The sequence below is a fragment of the Lynx rufus genome, unplaced genomic scaffold (assembly GCF_022079265.1).
Source record: "Lynx rufus isolate CCGP_SWC_20201006 ecotype Redwood Valley unplaced genomic scaffold, mLynRuf1.p SCAF_8, whole genome shotgun sequence".
Lineage (NCBI taxonomy): Eukaryota > Metazoa > Chordata > Mammalia > Carnivora > Felidae > Lynx > Lynx rufus.
The window spans coordinates 31284344-31304459 of record NW_025814896.1 but is presented as its reverse complement, the minus strand read 5'-3'; the positions used below and the strand labels follow the sequence as shown (position 1 = coordinate 31304459).

At 52.5% G+C, this 20116-nt stretch overlaps 1 protein-coding gene across 7 annotated transcripts in view; it reads left to right on the top strand.

The window, feature by feature from the left end:
- The first annotated feature begins 5002 nt into the window (after positions 1-5002).
- The window catches only part of RASSF2 (Ras association domain family member 2), a 46138-nt gene continuing 31024 nt past the window's right edge, over positions 5003-20116 (top strand). The window contains exons 1-2 of one of the 7 annotated variants that reach the window (XM_047069068.1): positions 13577-13805; positions 14173-14341. The gene's annotated coding sequence lies outside the window, so the exon portion shown is untranslated. The other 6 variants (XM_047069070.1, XM_047069071.1, XM_047069069.1 and 3 more) reach the window with 6 other exon arrangements.

The window sequence follows — 20116 nt, the reverse complement described above, 5'->3', positions numbered from 1 at the left end:
TGACCATTTTGGCAATCCATCTACTACTTTCTCAGTAATGTCACCATACCAAGCCCTTGAAATAGAGAAGCTGAGTGTTGGAGTGTATGTCCCTGAATTGTTACTTAGCAGGAGGGTCCCCAAAGCATAGCTGCTTGGGCCCCAGAGTCTTCCTGTGCCTTATGAAACAGTCCTTTGAGTTGTAACATCTAGAAGCTTCTTCTATCTTCCTAGGATCCCACATGTCCAAAGGGCCAAGTTGGGGGCAGAGTTGAGTGACAATTTCATCTCCCTTCCGTCAACTAAAACTTTGTCACTGGACCAAACCAAACTTGGTTTCTTCTTTCCTTAGAATAAACATTATTTTCCAGGAGTTCTTTTTACACCTCTCAAGCAAATAGATATCCAGTCAGCCCACCATGCTTGTGTGCCAGACATGTCCAGATATATTCAGGTCCCAGTGGCAGGCCTCACTTAGTCTTCTTTATTTCTCTATAACTCATTAGGTATTCTTTTGTAGGGTCTCACCTCCTGGATAGCAGAGGGGAAAAAATGGAGTCTGAGGCAATAATTCAGTCTCTCCGGTTTCCTCAGACTCTCCAAGTTCTTCCTGTGGTGGCATGTGAGGTGATGCCTCTGGGTCTCGAGGGCCTGCTGCAGATCATCCCTTAAAAGCAGAATGCTGAGGGGTGATGGCCCCATTCCTGAGTGTTTGCATGTCTGTGGCTTGTGTACCTCACGGTCTGGGTGCTTCACGCTCATTCAGAGCTCTGCGGTGCTCCCCAACCTCCCCAACGATGTTAACTCAGGCCTCACCAATGTTTCCTCTGAGTGCCCATCATGTCCTCCCGCCAGCTCCGGGGTCAACTCTCCCCTCTCCATGCTGGGTCTTAGAACAGATGATTTGGGTATTCTGTGTTACATCCCTCAGCCCACCTCTCACCCCAGCATAGCGGAGGTGGGCGGCTTCAGGCACAATGACTCATCGCGCCTCAAGGCAGTGGCTCCTGCTTTTCTGCCTCAGATGTTTCCTTGAGGCCAAAGGCGTCCATACAACCAGGAAGTAAGAAGAAGTAAGCTTTCCTGGGAGTAATCCTCAACTGGTGGGAGATGAGATAAATGTCCCAGACCCCTGACCTTCAGAGAGGACAGTTCTGAGGCACATTCTACACAGTTCCTCAGAGGGTCCCCAGAGGAATGGAGCCCCAGCTGTACACCCTTTATGAGCTTTTCCTCCCTTCCTGTCTCGTTTTCCTGCTTTCTGGGATCAACTCCAAGCAAGTGACCTGCACCCAAGTCCTGATCTCAGGTTGTGTTTTTGAGAGAACTCAAACTAAGACGTCCCTATGGGAAGCTTGTGTCGCACCAGTTAGTCTCCTTCGGAGGCCCCTGGTGCTGGAGAGTAGGTGGGAATTTCTGCATCATGTGGGTGCCACAAAGGAATTTGGGGGGGGGTGACTCCAGAAAGCTAAACCCAGGCCCTATCTCTGTATGACCATGGTGATCCACTAAGTTGACTTTAATGAGGCAGCCCCCTCTCTTAGGTCAGTGCCTCAGAACAGGGGAGAAGGAGGTGGGCAGCCCATGGTGCCAACCCCTCTATTCAATCCCGGAACTTCCCTTAACCCAGGGACATACCTCCTCACTCTGGTCAAAGGTCACATTCAGGGAAGATGTAACCTTTCCTTCCAGCTGTCTGTCCTACTTCTTTCTCTCTTCTCCTAGAATCCACTGGGAACACAAGAGTGGGCCTTGGGACTTCTTTTCTTCTCTGCATAACTTCCTTCTCCCCGGGCATTTGGTAGACCTCTCATCTAGCGGCAAAGCCTGCCTCTTGAGATATTCAACGGGGACATAAGGAATTTGGAAAATCATTTTCTCTCTGGCCATGCTTGACATTCCTGCCACTGGTTTGCTAAAGAGAAGAGGGAAGTCACCTTTGAGACTCTGACTTCATCAGTGGCTTCCTCGCTCTCTAAACTTGCACTGTGCCTATATGGTAGCCACAAGCTACATGTGGCCATTGAGCACTTGAAACATATCTAGTGCCCCTGAAGAGCTAAATTTTAAGTTCATTTAATCTTCATTAATGAAAATTAAAATTGAAAAACTGATACTACTCAGGGCACCTGGGTGGCTCAGTCATTTGAGCGTCTGACTTCAGCTCAGGTCATGATCTCACAATTCGTGGGTTCGAGCCCCACGTTGGGCTCTGTGCTGACGGCTCAGAGCCTGGAGCCTGCTTTGGATTCTGTTTCTTACTGTCTCTCTGCCCCTTCCCTGCTCATGCTCTGCCTCTCTCTGTCTCAAAAATAAATATAAACATTAAGAAAAAAATTTTAAACTGATACTACTAAATTCAGTGATTGGGTAACTTTATTTATTTAAACACTTTTTTTTTTAAGAGAGAGAGAGAGAGAGAGAAGGCATGCACACAGTAGGGGCAGAGGGAGAGAGAGAGAATCTTAAGCAGGCTCTGTGCCCGGAGCGGGGCTCCTTCCCACCACCCTGGGATCGTGACCTGAGCCTTAAATCAAGAGTCTGACACTCAACTGACTGAGCCACCCAAGCACCCCCGTTACTGGGTAACTTTAAAGTATCTTTGGAACAACCCGGGTATGTGACTCTACTTTTTCAGATAGAAATTTTATAAAACCTAAATACAGATCAAGTTTTTTTGATAAAAATGTAACATCTGAACTGAGATGTGCTGAAGTGTAAATACACACCCGATTTCAGTCTTCGTGCAGCAATAGAATGTAACATACCTCATGAATAATGTCCTTAGATTGCTTACATGTTGAAATTATATTTTGAATACATTGGGTTAAATGAGATATATTAAAATTAATTTCACTGTTTTTGTTTTTTTTTTTTTACTATTTTTAATATAGCTAGAAAGTTTTCATTGTACCTGTTGCTTACACTGTACTTCTAATGGAGAATGGGTTCTAGACAAGCTTATCTGCTGCTTCCCTGGGGCCATGTGTCTCTTGGTCCAGTCCCCAGAGGTGGATGGTGGCAAGAAAACATGTGTCAGTTTAATATCTGCAAAGTATTAAGCCTGTTACAGCGGTATTGTCCCTACACCACCTGGAAGGATAAGAACATATTCCTTTCTCTTCTTTGGCTTTTGTGTGGGGAAACTGATGGGGGGGGGGGGGAAACATGTTTTCTGGTATCTTGAACTACTGAATCAATTTATTCACCAAGGTGAAAATACAAGTAGACGGGAATGGATTGTGTTTTAATTTTTTTTTAATGTTTATTTTTCAGAGAGAGAGAGCGAGCCAGGGAAGGGCAGAGAGAGAAGGAGACACAGAATTGGAAGCCGGCTCCAGGCTCCAAGCCTTCAGCAGAGCCCAACGCTGGGCTGGAACGCACCAACCCCGGGCCAGAAGCTTAACCCACTGGGCCACCCAAGCACCCCTGGATTGTGTTGTAAACAGAGCCTGGGGGCGGGGAACATGGCAGTCCAATTTGTGCACTAGGAGTCCCGCACCCCAGTTGATTGGTCATAGAGTGGTCACCTGACCCAAGCTGGGCCAATGAACTGCTCTCTTGGGATACTGGAGTCGAAGAGACTACTGGTCTGTATCTTCACCAGGCGGGGAGCTCCAGCCCCTCCTGCTGGAAATGGGGGCACCCTCTGTCATGTGCCTGGGGTGCAGGGAAGGCCAGTCTACGATGGAAGGGAAGAGCTGGCCCCTTAGAAAAGACTTTTGGGTTCCTGGGAGCCCTCCAGGCTCTGGATTTGCCTCTAACAGAGCTCTTCCCTGCAGTTCTGACCTCGAGGTCATAGAGCGAGCGCCATGTCCTCAATACATTCCCCCCCCCCCCCATGGTGTTCATGTTAACCTGCAAACCAAAGAAGCTTGCCAGTACAGAGTTCCGGCTGAGGGGTAGGGGAGGATATTAATGGGAGAGCTTTGTGTTTATAGGTCAAGGGGATAGTACAAATAGATAATTTTTTTTTTCCCCTCCAGAAAACGCTGATCAGTGGCCTCCTTGTTCCAGGGTAGCTGACACAGTTTTGAGCACCACCCTACAGCTGCATTTTGGGTTCAAAGGCTTTTGTGGCTGGGCTGGGAAGCACATCACCATTTATAACATTGTTTCTAAGGGAGACACATTCCAAGATCCAAACAATGAATTTAGTGAAGAATGCTTGGCTTCCAGGAGGGCAGAGCCGGCTGTACCCTGGGGTTGGCTCCCCATTAACCATCAGGCCCCCTTTTTTGGCACGGAGACTCACCCTGCAGGGGTGAGGTTTGTATGTGGGGGGAGAATTATGATAAGAGGAAGGGAACAGAAAAGGGGCCCCGCAGCTGAGGTGCTGAGAGCCCCAGGAAGTCCAGGGATGGATGAGAGAGGGAGGTGAGAGGTGGACAAAGAAACTTGGCCTCCTTCACCGTCACGTCTGCCTACCCGTCAGTCGAAGGGGCCTTGCTTAGCCCCTGCTCAGCTCAAACCCTTTTTGGAATAAGGGAGTGGGAAGGTTAGAAAATGAATCCCACATCCTCTGGGGAATCCGGGGCGCTCGAGGTGGGCTCTGAGGGGCAGCGTGACTGTTCCCTGGGAGTGGCTGTCACAAGCGCAGGGCGAGCCAAGGGGCTCGGGCCGAGATTCCATCCGGCTTGAAGAGGGCGGCGGCCGAACGGGGTGAGGGAAGCCAGCCCATCCTCCCCACCCCTGCACTCCTACCCCCTCCCTGTCGCCCCCACCCCCAGCCCGGAAGAGACGCCGGCAGCCGGAGCCCCGACTCTCAAGCTGGGAAGGAGGGGACGTGCAGCTCCAGCATTGTCTGGGAGGGAGGGGAGAAGCTCCGCCCCCCAGGGGGAGGGGAGGAGGGAGGAGGGAGGGACGGCGGGAGAGGAGGGGAGGAAGAAAGGCGAGGGAAGAGGGGCGGGGGAGAGATGGAGAGCTAGAGAAAGGCGGGGAGAGAGGCAGATCCAACGCGGTAGGGACGGATAAAGGCAGGGGGGCGGGAGGGGCGGAGGGGAGGCGAGGAGGGCGGGGCGCTCGACCCCCAATCGCGCGGCCGCCGCCTGCGCTGCCCGACTGGATTTGAGCCGGGCCCGCGGATCGCTGACCCAGGCGCGCGCTGGAGCAACGCCCCCGCCCCCGCCGAGGCACCCCCACTTTTCAACTCCGCGGGCGATGCAGCCGGCTGGGGACGCAGGCAAGGCTCGGGGCGCGGGGCAGCGGGCGCGGGATGCGGGGCGCAAGGTGCCGGGCGCGGGCCGGTCCTCTCTCCCCCGCCTCCCTCCAGCCTCGCCGAAAGTTTTCCCGCGGTGTTCCCAGCCGGGTCCAGGTCAGCGCCTCAGTCCTCGGCTGCCCTGGTCTCCTCCCTCCTCCCCCGTGCGGACTGCCCGGGGGCCGCGTGGGCGCCAACCCCTGCACGCCCACCTTCTGGTCGAGAAAGTTGTGGTCCCAAGCTCGTCTTTCCCCGAGACCCCTGGGGGTCCTTCCTTCTCTCCGCGCCAGGGGCGGCGACAGGAAGGCGCCCCCACCCCTTCTTCGGGGCCCCGGGACTCCGTGGTGAGCTGGGGCCGGGCAGCAGGTGCAAGGCTGGCAGGCCCGGACAGCGCTGGGAGTGCCCGACCCCAGCCCGGTCCCCATCTTCCCTGCCCAACGGACGGTTCCCCAGAGGCGGGTTCCAACACCCAGCGCGGGCGGGCGGCGCGCCCGAGGCTCCTCCGGGAGGGCGCAGGGGCCCGGGGCCCTCGGTCCTCGTGGCACTTCCCCTTTGCGGTCTCCCCGCCCGCCTGCGGAGCTAGTGCTGAGGTCGTTGGGGACCGCGGCTTCGCGTTCTCTCTCGCCCGAGAGAGGCAGGTGCCTTGGGCGACCCGGGTACTTCTGCATTTCGGGCGCCTGCTTTGCATTCAGCTCTTAAGCTGGGAAAGCCCTGGGGACAGCACAGAGAGGCGAGGTGGCCGGGCGGGGAGACAGAGGGCTCCATCTTACTCTGGGGCTCTCTGTGGGTGCTGGGTTGTTCACAGCACCTCTGCGCCTCAGTGACAGCAGGAGCTGAGCGCTAGGCTTCCCAGGTGTCCGGAATCCGGGTTCTCCCAGAGGAGAGAGGCTGTGACTAGTGCTGGCCAGGTTTACAGTAAGTACCTTAATGTGATGAATGAAAGTTTGAACCAGTGAGCTGACAAATAACAGTTCATCCTGGAGTGAGACTCTGTTCCTGCCACAGTTGATCTTGGTACAATGGGAGGAAAGAATTAGAAACAATGATTCTTTTAAACAGCTGTGATTCAGAGCCAGGGGCCTTCTTGCCAGAGCATCTGGAGGAGGAATCTGGGGTTGGATTTATTTTACTTATCAATCCACATTTATTTCCTGGGAACTTTTTCTGCAGGTGGTCTGAGGAATTAAAGAAAGTTCTCACCGCTAAGAGATATGGGTTATTTTGAGGGTTATTTTTGTTTTTGTTTTGTTTTTAGCTTGTGTCCAAATGCAGTGTCCCAGGGACTCAGTGTGGAGTCAGCCTGGGAGGTGCCCACTTGGGAGCAGCGACCCTGGAGTGGCAAAGTGAGGGTGGGCACCAGCTTTCTGCTCTGGATCAGGCAGCCTGATGCCTGGGAACGGCCGCAGCCTGCTGGGCCGTGGGAGGCTACAAGAAGGTCTCAGTTGGTGGCTGAGCTCGGAGAGGTGGGGTAGGTTGGGAAAGATGGCAGATAGTTCTTGCCCTGGAAGAAGGAGAGGAAGCCGTAGATACAGCCTGCCTGGGCACCTGGGAGGGTGGGCTGGGACAGTTGGGGATTCTCTGTGCTGGGGACGCTGAGCGGGGAGTCCTGCCCCTCCTTCAGAAGACAGGAGAGCAGGGGTGCCGTACTGAGAGGCAGGATCATCTAGCGGTGGGGTGGGGGGCGGGTAGCCCAGATATATCCCATGTTCCTTGCCCTTATTTTTGTGCTGGTGAGATCGGTTAAAATGAGGGGTATCTTTGGGTAGCCGGGCTGAAAGGAGGCCGGGGGACCTGGAGCCCCCAGGCCTGCCCCCCTCCAGGGGAAGGTGGGGTGTGTGCCCTCTGCACCTGACTGCGTGGGCCAGGGCATGTGCACCTGTGCCTGTGTTCCTCCCCTGGCAGCATCCCCACCTTCCCGAGGGGGTCTCATTCTGCCACGGGGGCTCCAGAGCCTGCCTGCCTCTCTGCATGTCTGCACTGCTTCTGTTTGGGGCTCCAGGACCTCCTTCCAGTTTGTGTTGTCTTGGAAGTTAGTTAGGAGTGGTATACGACCTTCTTCTCAGTCCCTCAACCCCCCCTGTTCTCAGATGCGCTGTCCTACCTGGGGCCTGTCAGTCACCCACTGGTTTTGCTTTGATTTCTTCGTCTGTTTTCCGGGGCCCCAGAGCCAGGCTTCGTGTCTGCCTTCCGTGCGTGAGCTGCTTAGGAATGGCCGAGAGAGTTGGCTGGAGCCGTGCCCAGGACCGCACATCCTGGCACCTCCGCTGGAGTGCCAAAGGCTGTCCCAAAGCACAAAAGAACGTTGGCCTGATTCTTGCCTTCGGTCCTCCCCGGGTACTCGGGCAGGAAGCGTCCTCACTGGGAGGGGGTGTGGAGGCAGGACGAGATTGCCAGCGAATTCTGCTGAGAGGCTAGGAAATGGACTGGGATTTGCCTTGTGTCTCCTTCTCTCCCCCAGGGTGAGAAGCTGGGCAGGTCTCCGCAGTTTGCTCGGAACAGAAGACGTCCAGTCTCTCTGTCTTCAAGATAGTTGCTGAGAGCTGCGACCACGCGGTTTACAGAACTGGGGCGGCGGTCCCTTTCTGCCACCTCCCTGCTTCTGCCACCACTCTTTACAGTAGGGTCCAGTGATTTACCCTAATGACCCACTGCCCTATTTAAGCACCTCCCCGCATCTCCAGAAGAATTTTAAATAAGTCCTTAAGGTGGGGTAAGCTCCCACAGGCCTGTGATTGCTGGTTTCATTTCTTTGGCCTGCCTCCGGGTTCCCCTGGAGGAGATGTCTGTGTGAGAATGGAGGGAAGCGGGCACAGTAAACAGGGATGTCCTCCAGACTTGGCCAGTGGGGTGTCCAGTGGGTCATTTTTGATCAGCCCTGGGATGGCAGGCAGACTCTGGAGCCTGTAATCACAGGTTGCGCGGCTGCTTGGGACGACAGCTTGAGGATGCAGAACTCCTGCCCAAGTCAGCTGTGGCTGAATCAGGGAAGGAAACCTTTCCCAGAAGTAGGGGGGTGGGGAGGGGCTCTTGGCTAATTCCCGTGGGATGAGCAAAGTGACTTAGAAGGACTTTGCCTATTCATTCCATTGATAAAACTTGACAAGAAGCTACCTTGTGCTGTCCTTGGGCATCTCAACCCCAAGTGATTTGGCAAGATAGGTTTAGTTGACCAGCATGGTGCTTTACCCATACTGGGCACTCAGTTAGATTTGTGAGATTTTGTTTTTTGTTAGATTGTGAGATTTTGTGTTTGTTAGATTAAGTGCTCATTTTTATTTTTTTTATTGTTTATTTTAGAGAGAGAGGGAGGGGAGGGGCAGAGAGAGAGGGAGACACAGAATCCGAAGCAGGCTCCAGGCTCTGAGCTGTCAGCACAAAACCAGACGTGGGGCTCGATCTCAGGAACCATGAGATCATGGCCTGAGCCGAAGTCGGATGCTTAACCGACTGAGCCACCCAGGCGCCCCTAACTGCTCATTTCTAAAAGAATAATGCAGAATATTGGATTTGGAGTTTGAATGTGGTTTTAACATTTTTGGCTGCATGATACCTGGCAATGTAATAGATGCTGTCAGCATCCTTCCCATGTTCCGTTGGCCTCAACCAGTGACTGACGCGAGAAGGTGATAAATACCCCAATTCCCTCACATCTCTGCTGGGGTGACTTAGGGGCACGTGCTGTGCCGTCAGAGTTGCCTAGTAACTGGCTCCCTTCACTGGCTGCTGTCCCTTCCCTGTCTCACTTTCCCAGCCCTCTTCCACTTGCACTCAGATTCTTGTTTGAGGGTCAACTTCCAGGGGAAACCAACCCAGGATAGGATTTAGTTCGCAGTCATTTACCGGTAAATGTAAACAGTATTTTAAAGTCTCTGAGCCTCAGTTTCCCTAACTGTAAGATGGAAACTGCAACTGTCTCACGGTGATATTGTGATGTGCATTCAGACAGGAGCCTGGCGCAGAGCAGGCATTCAGGCAGACATTTGCTGCTCATTGATTAATATAGAAGCGGCCATGGTGGATTTGGGAGCGGGTATTATGATGGCCCATGAATGGCCAATGCTTTGGAAATAAGCTATCCTTAGGCGAGGAGAGGAAACTGAGCTCGTCTGCTCATGGCTTTCACACCTAAGCTGTGACCAGTGATATATTTTGAACAACTGACTCTCTAGAGGTTGGGGGAAAGCCCTGCTTTGTAGTATTTGTTGATTTCTATAGTGTAAGTATTTCCACCGCGGCTGATTTCAAGTTACCAACATGGCGCCGTGAACACTAAGTCGGGAAGAGATGTACATAGTCAGCCCTTGAGAGCCAGTAGGAGCAGCTCCAGTTCGTAGCTGACCATGACCGAGCTGGGATGTGGCCTCAGTGATCTTAATTTTCAATTTTGTATACCAAGTAAGGAGGGTAAGAATTGTACGAGGCGTCCACAATTCGGGGTATGTTCAAGCTCTGCCCTTGAACAGCCGGCTGAATCACTCTGTGTGAGATGCTTCTGGGGTTTACTCAAAGACTATTGAAATGTTTATGCTGTTGTCTTTCGGGGCCTCAGTTTCCCCATCTCCGGGGTAAAGAATTAGATGTTTCCACTAGATCCTTCTGCCCCTGTGTCTCTTTAGGAAGAGTCCACTGCATTCTTCTTGCGTCCACTCAAAAACAAAACCTTTCACAAAGGAGAATCTTTCATGCGTCCATACTTCTATTGCGCACCACAGGGCACTCAGCACTGGGCCCTGTTAGAGCCTTTTGCCATGGTCTTCCCTGCTGGCAAAAGGGAATTCAGTAGAGATTAGCCCAGCCACGTTCCGCCTTCCTTGTGTACCCATTTCTCTTCATGACACAGGCATGGCGGGTCCCCTGAGGAGGCCTGGGTGGTGGGGAGAGAGGAGCTGGTGTCTTTTGGAAGACTGTCCCCACTTTCCTGAACCACAGTGCAATGTCACAGACCTCCAAGTGAAAGCCAAGAGAAGTCCACATGGAGAAGGAGACTTTCGTATGACAGAATCCAGCATCCCTGGTGTGGTTTTACTCCTAAGTCTCGGTTGACAGTCCTCTTGAGGGAGTCCCTGACTCAGCAATGCCACTGGTAGGAGGTCTTACCCTAAGGGTATAATTGGACAGGTGCAGGAAAATACGTGCACAGGGATGTCCCTTGCACCATTATTTGTAATAATAACCACCACCAAAATGGAGACTAAATCCCAACAAAAGGAAGCTTGTTCTTATGGTACAAGGTATCCCTCACTTTTTGAAAGTTCTTTGCCTTTATGCTGCTTGGCTTTTATGAAAGATCTACCTTTGTACCTGTTTTTTTCTAACAGAAAGAAATCTGAAGGGGATTTTCACTTTTATGAAAATAGGCGAAAAGCAGAAATAGCCTTCAGTGTTTGTTTTGCACAAACTAATGTAGAGGCTACGTACAACCTGAGCCCTGAGAGTGGTCCCGCCAGGCTCCTTCCCTGGGCCCAACACTCAGCATGTCGGCATCGAGCCTCAGAGCTTTGAACTGGGGTTGTGAGCACCTGTGCTTGTTTCAATTTATTTTGTGTATCCGTTAGCAAGATGTGGCCTGAGGTGTCGGAAAAGCCTGAGTTCTTTTTGGGGTCTAGGAGTGCTAAAACATTTTTCCATACAAATTCATGGGAATTGCTTCTTCGCTTTATACCACTTGGGCTCACAAAAGTTTCACAGGAACGCTCGACTTCTGGATGGAAGGGAAGACCCGCATATCTATATGCTGGATTACTGTGTGGCCACAGAAAATACAGGGTACAGATGTGCATCTATTCCTGTGGAAAAATATATTTCTAAAAAGCAGGTTACTGAACTGCGCTATTTGTAAAATGTATCATACCCTCTGTTTTATATTTGTCTCTGGAAGGATGTATGGCAAAATGTTCATAGTGATTGTCTCTGGTGAAATTTGGGGAGATACTGATCTTCGTCTTTAAAAAAATATATATTTATTTATTTTGAGAGCAAGGGAAAGCATGAGTGGGGAAGGGGCAGAGAGAGAGGGAGAGAGACAGAATCCCAAGCATCGACGTGGGGCTCGATCTCATGACTGCGAGATCATGACCTGAGCCGAAATCAAGAGTCAGACGCTTAACCGGCTGAGCCACCCACACGCCCCTGATCTTAGTCTTTTTTTAAGTTAAATACTTATATTTTTTATTTTTAATTATGGTAAAAGATACATAATATAAAATCTACCCCTTTTATCCCTTTTAAATGTACAGTTCAGGGGCTGTCTAGCCCGTTGGGTTCGTTGTAACGTAATGTCACCGACTGAGTGACTTAAAAACTACAGAAATGTGTTTCTCATGGTTCTGGAGGCTGGAAGTCCAAGGTCAGGGTGTCAGCATGGGCGGGTGAGAGCCTTTTCCAGGTCTCTGACTTTGCATTATACCTTCACATGGCAGAAAGGATGGGGGGGCTCCATGAGATCTCTTTTATGGGGGTGCCAATCCCATTCATGAGGGTGGAGTCACCCCTATGAATCATACCCAAAGGCCCCATTTCCTCATCCCATCACGTGTTTTTTTTTTAAGTTTTTAAAAAAATGTCTATTTATTTTTGAGAGAGACAGAGACAGCGTGAGTGGAGGAGGGGCAGAGAGAGAGAGGGAGATACAGACTTCGAAGCAGGTTCCAGGCTTTGAGCTGTCAGCACAGAGTCCAACGCGGGGCTCAAACTCACGGGCCGGATGGTGCAATCATGACCTGAGCCGGAGTCGGACGTTTAACCGACTGAGCCACCCAGGCGCCCCATATACCATCACATTTTGGATTAGGATTTCAACATATGAATGTGGACGGACATAAACATTCAGACAACAGCAGTGACATTAAGTGCATTCCCATTGTTATCCAACCATCACCAGTATCCATTTCCAGGACTTTTCCATCATCCCACACAAAGATTCTGTACCCATTGAACATTAGCTTCCCACTCCTTACCCTCAAGCCCCCCACAGCCCCTATTCCACTTACAGTCTTGGGGTTCACTGTGCCTTGAACGTAAGAGCTGTCCTGTAGTGAGTGAGGTCCAAACCGGGTGGAGGTGAGTTGTTGAGGCCATCTTCCTTGAAGATTGAGAATGAGATCCTCCCCATTTCAGTTTCAAGCATCCTTTGTGTGTTCCGGGCTCTGAGGCTCAACTTGACCCGCTCAATGCCCACCATGGTGGTTGTGGTTATGGCTGCTGAATGTTCTGTCCACAGGCAGGGTGACCTGCCTGGCATGCAGGGAGGACTTTAGTTGGTGGGGGTCCATGAGGCCCCAAGTGCTCTGGAGACACGGGTGGTAGCCTTAGATAGTCGGTGCCCTCTTCCTAAAGCTCCATACGGGATCTTACAGCTGGTCATACAGACATTTGGGATAAGGATTACTTTCTTATGCCTGTGACAAGATAATCAGGCACATGGTATAGTGGGGTGGGGAACAGGGGAGATGGTGTGTATGCTTCAGCTTCAGGTTGAGTCTGAGGTAAGAGGGGGTCGGGAAGCTTCAGGACCCAGAATTGGGAAACCAGGTCACGTGTTCAGGCATCACGGGAGTGGATCACGTGGCTTTTCTCTGGAACACCTTGTTCTGTGGGAAAAGCTTGAACTTTCTTGGTAAGTGAGCTCCCGGAAGGGCCTGTCAGGCTCTCCAGGGGGTTAGCCATAGGATGTAGGTCTGGTAAGGACAGACTTGCCCACTGGACTCTGGAAGTTTCTTTACCTGGCCCTGTCTGTTCCCTCTCTGCCCCGTGGGAGGCTGCTCTTTTAATCCTAGACAGTCGGGGAATCTCTGTAAAGATTTTACAGAGATGGCCTTTGAAGCCCATTTTGAGGAGAAGTCCTGTTTTTCATGCTGTTGATTTTTCTTTAGGGTCATTTGGCTGGTTGTAGGGCAGGCAGAAGAGGGTGTGAATGTGGTTTTGTGGAAAACTTCCCCTCAGCCTCCTGGAAATGTTCTGGAAACCCCCAGATGAGCCATCTCTCCTGGTAGTTGGACGGGTCTGAGATCTGCTGCGTGAGAGTGAATTTTTCCACATGCACAGGAGGTTTAGGGGGTTTAAGGAAGGTGGATGTAAGATGCCCCACCATGGCTGCCCCCAGGGAGGGCCCAGCACACATTGGATTCTTCCTTTGCTGTCCCTTCCTTACTGCTTCTGAAGTGCAAGGAACCTGCTCAGCTTGGGGGGTGGGTGGGGTGAAGGAGGCCCACCCTCCTGGCTCTTGGGTTTCCAATCCTGGCCCCGGGTAGCCAGGAGCAGAAACCCCAAGATCTCTGCACACAAAACTCAGAATCTTAGCCTAGAGCACCAAAAAAGGAAAAACTGCTGGGGTTCCCTGAGGAAGGGGAAGTGAGGTCACAGATGGGTCTCAGAGAAATCACTCAGTAAACAGGAAGAGTGGCCAGAAAGAAACCTGTGCTTGTCAGAAACAGAGAACTGAAGGCAGCCCCTCCTCACCTGCCCAGATCGGTCAGCACGTCCCCGCAGAGCCGAGATGCTAACCACAGATAGCGAGTGGGGGCCCCAAGGCAAGGACTCATCCAGACCTTGGGCCCTCCCCGTGGGTCGGGGCTCCACCTAAACCCCATCATTACTGGGCTGGAGGAAAGCCTAATTCACCCTTCCCGAGGTACAACATTAAGCTACCCTATAAAATAGCTCTTGGTTCTGAGAGATGCAGGTCAAGAAATGCTGTCTTATTTGCCTGGTTAGGGCCAGTGTTTCTTTCCTCCACCAACTTCCCGTTCTTTTCCTCAGGCCAAGTCAGCCATAGAGAGTTTCCCAAGTTGTTGGAGTTTAGCCCCTGAAGGGGGTAATCTTGGCGAGGCCCTTCTGGTTAAAGATGACGAAGGTGCTGCTTTAGGGAGGTGGATGCAACCAGGCCCTTCCTCGGCAGGTCTGTCAGATTGGAGGGTTAGATTTCTAAGTCTTTAGTTTCTCCGAGCCAGAGTCTAAATTCTACACACACGCATGCGTGCGTTTTTTTACTTCCTTAGTGTCTTTTTTTTCCGTCCTGCTCCAACACCCTGGTTCTCTGATGGGAGCCTAAGGGCCTTTGGATTTCCTCCTAAACATCCATCCAGAAGGTCAAAAGCTCGTGGACGCCGGTGGGACTTTCCTATAAACAAGTAGTTGCTCATCCGGGCCTGCGAGGTGATTGTTTGGGTGAGTACCCGTGGTGACTTTCCAGGTCACTCACCTGGCCACCCGCCCGCTGGTGTGGAGTGGGAGGCAGGCCCTTCTGGCAGGAGTCCCAGGACCATTTCCTCATATCTGCCCCGACCGCGCTGGGGACTCAGATCAGTGCACGGAAGGCCTGAGCAGAACAGGCCGGGGTCCCTGCCGGCCGACCGTGGAAAGAGCAGGGGCTTTGCACACCAAGCTGCCTGAGGGGGGAACCCAGCATGGCTTGAGTCTCAGCTGCTCATCTGGACGGTGGGACAGGCAGGTAGGGGCTGCCTCCTGGGATGGGAACCAAGTTTCCCATCAGCAAAGGCCTCGTATCTGTCATCAGTCAGGCCCCTAGGCTTTTTCCGGGCTGGGGGAGCAGGTGGTCTGTGGGACCCACGACTGTGAAGCTAGCTCATTCTTTAGACAGAGGGTAGATGTGACTTAGGGTCTGTGGTTCTGTGACACTGCAGGTGCCCAGGTCCCTGGACAAGGTCTCCATCCCTGGCTCCCGCAGGGTCTGCTTTACCTATGGCTTGTCTGTCTCACTTACCTCCCCTCCCCAGGACTCCTGGACCCACCGTGGCTGGCCGCTAAAGCCAGCCTATCCCTGCCTGTCCTGCTCAGCCCGTTCCCCCACGTCTGGCGTTTCGCCAGGGTACCACAGAAGGAGCTCTGGGCTTCTTGTCAGCTCTGTGACCTGGGACAAGTTGCCTAACCTCTGGGACCTTCTGTTTCCTCATCTGTAAAACGGTGAAAATAAAGCCTTCCCCATGGGTTCTTTCTTGTAAGGAATAAGATAAAGCTTCTAGAGCCTTGTTACCGGCAGTGGCAGCATCACTTGGGAGCCCGCGAGGAATGCACATTCTCCCATCCAGAAGTACTGAATCGGAAACTGGGGGGAGGGGGAAAGGAGTCTGTATGTGATGAGCCCTCCAGGGGATTCGGGTACACCCTCCAGTGTGAGAACCACCCCTCTGGATATGGCTGGGTCAGCCGATTTGTCGCTGAAAACTCTTTTCTCCCCCTTCCCCTCGAGAAGGCTTTCTTGGCAAGAACTCGAGGGCTTCAGCTTCTCCGCCACACAGTCCGACGTTTGACCCCAGCTCCGTCTCTTCCTGGCTGTGTGTTTTGGGACAAGCTACTTCGTGTCTTTGTGCCTCCTTGGCTTCATCTGCAAAATGGGGGTATTAGGGTTTCTTTCTTCGTGGGGTTGTTGTGGGGATTCGACGGGTCCAAGCAGATACTAGGTGGCCCATAGTAAACTCTCATTTAGGGTAGCTGTCTATTATTCGCATTTGGTATTTTATTATTAGCATGGTGATAATATTGTGATTGTTCCTTTCCTGATTTGTGGGGGAAACAGGTGTCAAGGTGCCTCCTGAGACGAGTGTTCTGCTAGTTCTCTTGCACTAAGCCCCTTTCCACCTGCCAGCCTCTTCCCAAATACCTTTCACTCGCCCTTTCTTGATGCTTAGCGGGCTTTTGAGGTGGCGATTGGCAAAGCCTTTCATTCACAAATGTAAAGCTGAGAAAGTGCAGTACATACACTTGGGACACTTGACCTTAACCCTACGTCCCTTGGCAGTGTTTGGTGCCAGACTCTTTCTCGAGCAGAGTGATTGGGAGAGCTGTGTGGGTGGGTCACTGGAAGCCTAAATGCCTGGAAAAGGGGACAGAGGAAGTGCATTCAGAGAGGGGAAGATCAGTGGGGTGAACAGGTCCCAGAGAGGTCACGGTCCTGGCCAGTAAGTGGGCCTTTCATTGAATAAAGCAGGCAGGTGGAAGGCAAAATGTGCCCTATTTCCTTCCCAAGCAGCCTGAATTTTGCCTGTGTCTGGGACAGGATCAAGTTCAGGTTCAGGAACCAGGAGGTGGAATCGCTTGCAATCTCTAGAACTTGGCAGGGTCCCAGCCCACAACTCTTGTGTCCTTCCTCGTGTGGCACAATAGGGTTGGGGTTTCCTGTTTGCCATCGACACTTCTTCCTGCCCCTATACCAAGGAGCTGAAATGCAGGGGGACTATCTCCTCTGTCACTGCTTGGTGACAAAACGGAGTCTCTCAGGAGACCTGATGAGAAAGTCTTTAACACTATAGTATGAAGTGCTGTGTGAGATAACTTTCTGCTCCAACCCAGGGGTCCCGATTGTCCCCGGGAGGCAGGGCAGCACTCAGAGAAGAGGTGGGGACAGGCCCCAAAAGGGGAAGCTGTGGGCCTCCAGCGAGCATTTCCTTTGTATCTGGAGCCTGGGGCTGGCTTCCTGGCTTCTGCAGTGCGGTGCCCTGCATGACGGAGCCCTTTTGCATCAGCTAGCTGTGGCCCTGCACACACTGATCCTTTGCGATGCTCTACACCGTCCCCTCGCCCCTTTGAAAGATTAGTAATGGAGAGGGGGTGCTAAAGATCCAACTTAGTTTGCTTTGAGAAGATCCCATTCCTTCCATTCTTGAAAGGCTGCTTTGGGGTACATTTCGTGGTGTCCTCAGTCTACACAGCTCTGTCCCTATCGGACTTTACGATCGTTCTCAGCCCTGGTTGTACATTGGCACCACCTGCGAAGGCTTTAAAACTGCTCATGCGGGGCCCCTGGGGGGCTCAGTCGGTTAAGCTAAGCGTCCGACTCTTGATCTCCGCTCAGGTCATGATCTCGAGGTTCGTGGGATTGGGCCCCGCGTCGGGCTTTGCGCTGACAGCACGGAGCCCGCTTGGGATTCTCTGTCTCCCTCTCTCTCTGCTCATGCTGTCTTAGTCAAAATAAGTAAACTTTGAAAAAAGCGGTCATGCCTGGGCCCCTTTCAGGGGGTCTGCTGTAATCAGTATGAGTTGCAGCCTGGATATCAGGAATTTAAAATCAACTCCTCTTGCCACCCACCCCCCACCCACCCCCACCCCGAGCCCCATCCTCAGGGAGAGTTTAATGAGTGCTAGAATGAGAACCTCTGAGGTGTCCTGTGACTCAAGGCGGCTGCTTCTCCTTCCCGCCTTGGTTTCGGCCGAGGCCTAGCAGACTGCACATCCCTCTCGTTGGTCAGAGGGCGGCTCTGTGGGGTTTGCCCCCCTGGGAACTCTCTGCGGGAGGCCGTCCCCTCCCCCAGCCTGTCTCGTTCTCCTAGCTGTACTTTCTTAGATACTGGGACTGCCTGGGTGCTGGAAACCGGCTGTTGCCCCTGGCCCCCATCCTACCCCGGTTGCTGAGCTCAAGCCTGGCTCCTGCTGTGCCACCAGGAAGAGAGTTTGGGAAACGGAGTGGGGTTCTTTATCTCACTCTGGACTTTCCTGCCAGGGGTTGCCAGCCTTTCTGTTCTGCATTTGCCCTTCTCCCTCTGGGGGCTTTTCAGTTCCTTTGTGTCTAGGCCAGAACAGAAACGGTAGGGATTAGCCAGCGTCCCGGGGATGCTCTGAGACCAGAATCAACTACGGTGTGTTCTCCAGGCCCCCTGACAGAAAGGGAGTGAGGGCACCAGAGTCTGGAGCAACCAAGAGCTGAGAACACAGGAGACCTTGCTCTCTTCGAAGAGAGCTTTGGATGCCTTTTCCCACCTCCTTGAGCTTCTTGAGTGCTTAATGTTTGCCTTCCTCACAGGAAGCTGAGCCGGTGGCTTTCAAGGGCTTGCACAGCCCCTCATTTATTCTTGGGGAGGCTGGAGACACCTGTGAGTGGGGGAGTCCGTGAAAAGGAAGAGGGAGGGATCCTTTGTGCAACAGCTGCAGGGGTTTGACTGGTCTGGAGCTGGGGCAAGTCTGCCCCCATTCCTGCAACTTAGCCTCCAGCCAGCGGCACCTGGCTGGCTCCTGCCCCCAGCTGCTTCCTCCCAGCCTGAGGGTGGTGGGAGAAAGTGGATTGCTCATGAGTCTTAGCTGCTTCCCAGGCCTGGGAACTGTTCCCAGTCCTGGGACCCTCCTCCCAGAGGGGCTCTCAGCTGATGGCTGACTGGCGCACGGGAGCAAAGCCTGGCCTGCCTGTCTGAAGCAGGGACAACTCTGTGGAGTTATTCACACGCCGGAGTTCCCATGGGATCAGGCTATGGCTGGGGTCCAGCTGAACCCCGGTGACCCAGTTCCTTCCCCGGCCCGGCCCTGCTTCCCTCACTTGCGCACAGGTTTCTTTCGAAAACACTTCCTTAGTAACTCATGTGCCCCCAAATCCTTGTTTGGGGCTCTGCTTCTAGGAATCCTCTTACCCAAGACAGCAGGAACCCGCTCCCTCCCTGGAAGAAATAATGATAATGGAAACACCAGATGGATGGTTTCTGTGTGGTGGTTAAGTGTTGGGGTGGAGGGCAGGTTGAGGCGTGAGTGCCTGCCCACGACACTGCTCAGGGGCAGCGGGGACACTTTGAAGGAGGAGCTAAGTTTTGGATCAGGGTCTGGGGAGCATGTGAGTTTGCTTGGGTCTGTGGAGGAGCATGGACACAGACGTGAAAAGCAGACCCAGAAAGTCTCTGTGGCTGGGGTGTCACCCTCCAGTTGTGTAGGAACCTCTCCTCTGTCAAAACGTTCTCTTGGATCTTAAGGAGGGTCGTGTCCCCAGGTTGTCTTTGGTGCAAGCAGGAAGTAATGGATGGGTAGTCACGTGAAACATACAAACTAGGTTGCACCAGCAAGGTACATGGTATTGCCCAGGCATTTGAGGGAGCCGAGAAGCACCTAGAACATTCTGCCAAGGCATGATGTCAGTGCCAGTAGGAAGGACTGACTCGTTGGTGGCCCCAGCGGGTCTTCAGTGTGACTAAACCCCGGGAGGCCCGTGTCCCGATGTGGCAAGCCCGATATTTCGCACACCTCCAGACCTTTTAGCAGATGTGGTTCAACATACACTCCACCTCTTAAAGTCTTTCTACAGGGAAGTCGTGCTGATTTAGAATGCTTGAGGAGGGGCGCCTGGGTGGCTCAGTCTGTTGAACGTCTGGCTTCGGCTCAGGTCATGATCTCACACTCCGTGAGTTCGAGCCCCGCATCCGGCTCTGTGCTGACAGCTCGGAGCCTGGAGCCTGCTTCCGATTCTGTGTCTCCCTCCCTCTCTGCTTCTCCCCTGCTCATGCTCTGTCTCTCTCTCTGTCTCAAAAATAAATAAAAACGTTAAAAAAAAATTTTAGAATGCTTGAGGAGTGAAAGACTCTGTTCACAGAGGAAGTTCAGTAGTTGTAAATAGGATTTAGACTCCCAAAGAGCAGTGCCACATTACAAAATATTTTTGATAAATAGCTTTTTATAAAGTTCTTTTTCTTTTTCTTTTTTTAATTTTTTTTTTCAACGTTTTGTACTTATTTTTGGGACAGAGAGAGACAGAGCATGAATGGGGGAGGGGCAGAGAGAGAGGGAGACACAGAATCGGAAACAGGCTCCAGGCTCTGAGCCATCAGCCCAGAGCCCGACGCGGGGCTCGAACCCACGGACCGTGAGATCGTGACCTGGCTGAAGTCGGACGCTTAACCGACTGCGCCACCCAGGCGCCCCATAAAGTTCTTTTTCTATAAAGTTTATGTGTTGTGTCAGAGTTGTCCTTCATCCGTGTCCCCTTTCTCTCCCCTTCTTTTTCTGTGTGGGAAGCTATGAACCGTGAGCCGTTTCAGTTCTGTGTCTGAGATGCTGGCCGATGTGGGAAGCCTGGCCTTCCTCCCCATCTTGTTGGCTCTTCCTCAGAGAGATGGTGGCTTGCCACTTGTGCATCCTCAAGGCATCGTGGAAGCGTTGCTTGTAAGTGATCCTTACAAGGCATTTTGGAGTCACAGAGTGCTCCGCAAATTCTTGATAATAAGAGACAAGGCA